Below are 6,086 nucleotides of genomic sequence, written 5' to 3'. Positions count from 1 at the left end.
CGGGGATCCAAAGCGGGAGACAGACCTGGCAGGAAGACTGGAGTCTGGCTGAGGTCTAGGCATGGCAAGGTGTATGATCCGGCGGAGAGTAGATGGCAGACTGGGGTTTTTAAAGTGTGGACTGAAGGGAGGCAGGTGAGCAGACGGTGACGAGTGATGGGATTCAGGTGTGCAGGATGAGCTGAGCTGGGAGCCAGGAGAACAGGGAAGGGACACCACGCCCAAACACACACAAAGCATGGACAGGGAAAGAGACAGACAGGAGAGCACTAGGAACACAGGAAAGGGGAAACACAAGGGCTAGGCAGGGATCATGACAAGTAGGTGGCGATAGCAAAATAAGAGCCTGCACTTTAGACGGAAATAACGTCAGTCGACAGGAACAGCATAGGAAAGCAGACGCGCTAGTGCTCAGCTGGTCAGAAGTTGATTCCAGTGTCTCTGTCCACAACCTACAAAAAGATCAATATGGATAAATGCATGACTTATCGGTATGTATTTTTAAATCTAGTATCCAAACTTGAAAAGCGATACACGTTCTCGGTTGAATACTACCTCTGCCATTGTGAAGGCGTGTGTTAAACTAGCGTTAACCGCTCGTTAGCTTTCAGTTAGCAAGCCACTCGTTAGCGTAACTTAAAGTCCCACTGAAACGGAAGTTAGAGCGTCTTTAGCTTCTGTACTGTGACGTATTTCCCAGTGAAACGGAATATTTGAGCGGTGTACAGTTACAAGAGGGATTTAAATCAAATCCTTCGCATTTGATTGGACCGTTAAACGGTGGGCGGGGCTTAGAGTTTAGTGCGATGCGGAGCTATAGAGAGAAACAGAGCTACAGAGGACTGTTGGCTCCACACACACCAGGTTGAAGAATGATTGATGGGTGGATGTCATGATATTATTGGTTGAAATTGGTTGGTACATGCTTACGTAAGCACACGGCATATTTTGTTTTACAGGAAGAAAACATGATTGGATTTTGATATAAGAATACAAAGAAATGGATTTTTTGTATTTTTTTTGGCATATATTGTTAAATAGGTGCACGATATCACCAGGGATGTGATCTAAAAGAGTTAAAAATGCATTTCATCTCGACTTTAACGTTACACCTTATATTAATCTGTTGTTGTGATACTGCTTCTAATTAAGGCGATACACCACGTACGTTAACGTGTATTTGATGCTGTGGTGGCTGATTTTCTACCCATTACAGCAAGCTTTAGCTGGCTGACGTTACATGATTGAACTGTGTACAAATAGCATATACCGGTAACTTCGTCAACGTAGGTTTTTTTAGGCTTCCATCGTAACTTACGTCAAATGCAGTCCTCGGCTGGCAGGCAGGGAGGGTGAGGACTGGAACTGCTTCTTAAACCTAACCTTACTGATTGAAAAACTAAACTAACGCTACCTATTGATTAAAAAACGACTAACACTAACCTGTCTACCTATAAACATTAGCAAATACAAAACACTCTTAACGATGTAACTACCTTAACTAACACTAGTGATTATAAGCTAACTGGAACTTCGGAAATAACGAGAAAATCTTAACACTATATAAACACTAAACTAATCAAAACTAAATCTAAAAAAGCTATAACTACTAATTTACAAGACTAACCACCTATAGACTATGTACAAAGAGGTAAAACAAACAAACATACGGTAAAGCTGACTAAATAAATGTTGAAAGATAAAAGCCACAATTTAAAATGTAGTGAAGTAGATTTTTTCTTACCTGCTTGTATACTAATTTGTTCTTCTTGATTTCAGTCAGATTTGTGGGCCCCATCTGTCGGATGTTCTTCTCAAGGTAAGATTCTCCTTTATAATTTTTTTTTTTTAATTACTGCCCTAGCACTGTCAGTTTAAGATTGATTCTTAATTAATTCTGGTCAATATGATCCATCCGCTAAGACAAATAGTGTATTACTGTATTTATTCCAGGGGAAGTGCACCTTATAAGCCTGTGGCTTCTGACTGCTCTTGCACAATAACTATATCTCTTTCTTTTTGCCTTAAAGACTCTATAGACAACTTGTATGCTTTAACTTATCATTATGAAGTAAATGTTGATTGCACAGTGTAATGGCTATAGAATAATGACACCATCGGCGTTTAGATTGGTTCCCTATAAGCCTCGCTTTCACTATGCAATTCTGTCTGCCACCGGGTACGATCTCCCGGGACAAGGAAGGCTCGACTTACGGCACAAAGGAAGTGAGTCATCCATTGCGCAACCAACAGAGGTCCGGTAGCTATCCCCAGTAAAAAAAAAAAAAAAAAAAAAAAAAAGGTAGCTATCCCCAGTAGCGGAAATGGCGGACGGTGGAACAACCGCAGTGACAGTGGAAACTCTACCCTCTGTCATAGCACTGAGATCGGGGTTTCTAGTTCAAATTGGGATTGTTTCTTGCTTTGGACAGTAGTAGTTTGGACAGTAGCAGGCTGCTGGTGGTAGCGTTAGCCATGTTGCTAACGTTTCTGGCTGCTAGCGGTAGCGTTAGCCATGTTGCTAACGTTTCTGGCTGCTAGCGGTAGCGTTAGCCATGTTGCTAACGCTACCGCTAGCAGCCAGAAAACGAACCAGGAGCTACAAGGAAGCCAGGACCAGCCAGAAACATACATCTGTGTTTGTTTCTAGAACAAAAGAAACAAACATCTAACTATCCCTGCATTCCAAATCGCATACTTTTTCTTTTTACTACACTACGTACTACATCTGCCCTTAGAAAGTATGTACTGTGCATGTAGTAGGCAGACAATTGGGACATACTATTTCGTCATCACATTGCGTCTTGAACTTTGACCCTCTTGCTTATATATCCGTCGCAGTAATACGGTTGCAGTCGAAAACGTTGCCATGGAGATCCAAAACGCCATTCGCCGAGCTCGTCAGAGACGCGCATACCGTCGGAGATCAACCCGGAGAGCTCTGCTGCTGTTACTTTGTAATGTATGTAGTTTTAACGTCATTGTACATTATAGCATCCAGTATTAGATGCACCACAGTAAAAATACATAATGCATTTCTCTGTCACTGTTACTTTCATAGTCATGTCCTTTTGTTGTTATCTTATGTTCGTGATTATTTTGTTCACTTAAACAATTCTTATGCGGCTGAATTGCAGCTGCCGGCACTATGTTCTGTCTGCACGGAAGCAGCCTTACTAAACTATAGGTTTTAACATGTAGACTACATACCATCATTGTCAATATAAACCTGAGCACACTGTATATTGTATATACTGTCGGATAATCTAATCCATGTAGATAAAGTAACTGTTGCATTAATGATCCCATATTTCTTCCAGCATCTTTGCACCATTGCACTACTCTCTCTTGTTTACAAATGTCAGTGGTTGTTTATATATAGAAGTGAAATGTTTATGTTTACCTTTGTTCAGCTTTGTTGTCCTTGTTTTTAGCTGTATGTCTATTCTGTGTAAGTACATTGAGAGCAACAAAAAAACAAATATTGTGTTCACATACTTGGCCACTAAAGCTGATTCTGATTCAGAAATGTGAGTGCATAATCACATCATTGCAGTCCTAGTATGTAGTGTCTTTGTATCTCAAAGTGTAAATAAACCATGAATGATATTGTAGCTTTTCTAGCACCACCCTAACAGTGTTGGCAGGATTGACAATAGTTATATAAAACAGTTGTACCAATCTAAAACAGCATACAACAGGCAGAATAGGATTTTTCAGGAATTCAAATGAGGCTTTTGCATAACATTGGATCTCTTTTATTTGTCATATTCATAGCATGTCCATCCCACAACATACTGCCGGTTGAACCCCCACGTGCCCATCCTGCAGCTCTTCTTTGACGGTGCCTCCAACCTCCGCCCTGACCTTCGCCTGTCCAGACACTCCATCGCCGCACTTACAGCTGCTCTTACAAATGAAGCTGACCATGGATGGGAGAAAGAGCTGCATGTACTTGTTTTTCTATACTGGCTTGCCCATGCTGCATCGTATAGGGTAGTGTCAAGGGCTTTTGACATCCCGAAAACCACTGTCCACAGAATGGTACATCAGGTCAGCGGGGCAGTAGTTGGGCTCCTCAAGAGGATTGTCCGGTTTCCACCAGCAGACCAGATGGAGGAAGTGGGTGCTGGCTTTGCCCGTTTAGCAGGCTCCCCAGCATTTTCTGTGGCAGTCGGTGCCATTGACGGCTGCCACATTCGTATCAAGCCCCCTGCAGAAGATGCTAGTTGTTATTATAATCGCAAGCTCTTCACATCGATCCAGCTCCAGGCCATCTGTGACCATCGTGACAAGTTTATCGACATATGCTGTGGTTTCCCTGGGTCTGTTCACGATGCCCGTGTGCTGAAAAACAGCCCTGTTTCCAGTCAGCAGCTCTACCCACCAGAGGGGAGATGTATTCTGGGTGACGGTGGTTACCCATGTCTCACTGCCCCCCATCCGTCTGATGACGCCATATCGTGCACCTGTCCTGAACGCTGTGCAGGCCAGGTACAACCACAAGCTGTCCAGGGCCAGGTGCATTATTGAGCGCGCATTTGGGATGATGAAGACCCGTTGGCGATCCATCTTTTTCAAGTCCCTTGAAGTGAGCCACACCTTCGCACCTGTTGTTGTCACCTGTTGCACCATCCTCCACAACCTCTGCCTGGAAAATGGAGACATCATGGAGCCTGATGAGGAAGCTGCTGAAGCAGGAGATAACGGCCCAGAACCTGGAAACAGGGAGGTGGAAACAGGTGAGGGTGTCAGGGATCTTCTGGCTGCAGCAGTGTCTGCCCCTCTTGAGTGTATTCCAGCGCTTCAAGAGCATGATTATTGTCACCATTAGAATGCACAGTAATGCAGGTTTTTGTTGTGTTTTTGTTAGTAAAGCCGAGCTCGATGCCTATGTGAGGATGTTATTGCGTTATGTATAAAACATCTAATGATCATGACTTGTGTCTTATGTACTGTGTAATAAATGCGTCACTTTGTTCCAGTTTCACCTGTAACTTTGAAGTCATGTCAATCATCATCAATCATCACAGTCAACACAGTACACAGTATACAGTATTTTGACACAGCACATAACGATAGGTTGGATGATTTGTAAACATTTATTTAGGCGAACATAAATATAATTAGTAATTAACTGTTAAATAAAAATACAAATACAAATAAATACAACTTTACTTAACTAATCTTTACTTTTTGATCAGTGCCTCCAACAACGCAAAAAATCTTTCATCCCGCCTCTCCTCCCTTACCCTGGCCGCCTCCTCTCTTCTCTCCTCCCTTGCCCTGGCCTCCTCGTCTCTTCTCTCCTCCCTTGCCCTGGCCTCCTCCTCTCTTCTCTCCTCCCTTGCCCTGGCCTCCTCCTCTCTCCTCCTGGCCTCCTCGTCTCTTCTCTCCTCCCTTGCCCTGGCTTCCTCATACCTCTGCTCCTCTTTTTGCTGCTGCTCTGCTTCTCGCCTTTGATCTCTCTTGTCTATTTCTTCCAGGTAGGTCATTAGGCCTCCCTGGCTCTCCTCCTCCCTTCTCTTTCTCCCTGGTGCACTTGTATCAGTGTTACTGTCCTCCTGAATGACTGGGTCAGCAACAGAGGGAGTGGAGACTACAACAGTCTCCTGGCTTGCTGATGAGATGAGCACTGGTGGGGTGATGGATGGCTTGCTGCCCAATGCCGCATCCATCACCCCATACCATTTCCAGGAGGCTGCTGTTGCCTCCCCTCCCTCTGTGCTGACCCCCCGATCTAGGACACTTTAGATCCTGCAAATGAGATAAGAAGAGAAGTAATGTTAGTAAAGCATGGTAAATGACTGATCAAAGGCAGACATAAAACTCCTAACTGACCTTGTATTTTTGTTTTAAATTTTCCCACTTTTTCTTCACCCAGGCTGTTTGGACTTTTCCCTGTAGTTCGTTTTTCTCCACATACATTCTAAAGGGACAGGGAAACCATAACATGCGAGACAACACCTAACATGCCCAGCAATGACAAATGCTCCTTTTATCACATTTCAGCAGACTGTTACTTACTCAAAACCTTTGATGGCAGCATTCCTTTTGCCTGTGAAGAGGTCTTGATTTTCTGTCCT

General features: G+C 43.6%; 1 pseudogene; it reads left to right on the top strand.

Moving 5' to 3' along the window:
* Positions 1–2,324: 2,324 nt before the first annotated feature.
* LOC139640128 (putative nuclease HARBI1) lies at positions 2,325–4,834 on the top strand (annotated as a pseudogene).
* Positions 4,835–6,086: the final 1,252 nt, after the last annotated feature.

The sequence above is a fragment of the Centroberyx affinis genome, unplaced genomic scaffold (assembly GCF_046629955.1).
Source record: "Centroberyx affinis isolate AG114_WGS23_722 - 3 ecotype Tasmania unplaced genomic scaffold, CSIRO-AGI_Caff_v1 ptg008415l_1, whole genome shotgun sequence".
NCBI classification, from domain to species: domain Eukaryota; kingdom Metazoa; phylum Chordata; class Actinopteri; order Beryciformes; family Berycidae; genus Centroberyx; species Centroberyx affinis.
Note: the sequence above shows the minus strand (reverse complement) of the source record. Positions and strands in the feature narration are given on the sequence as shown.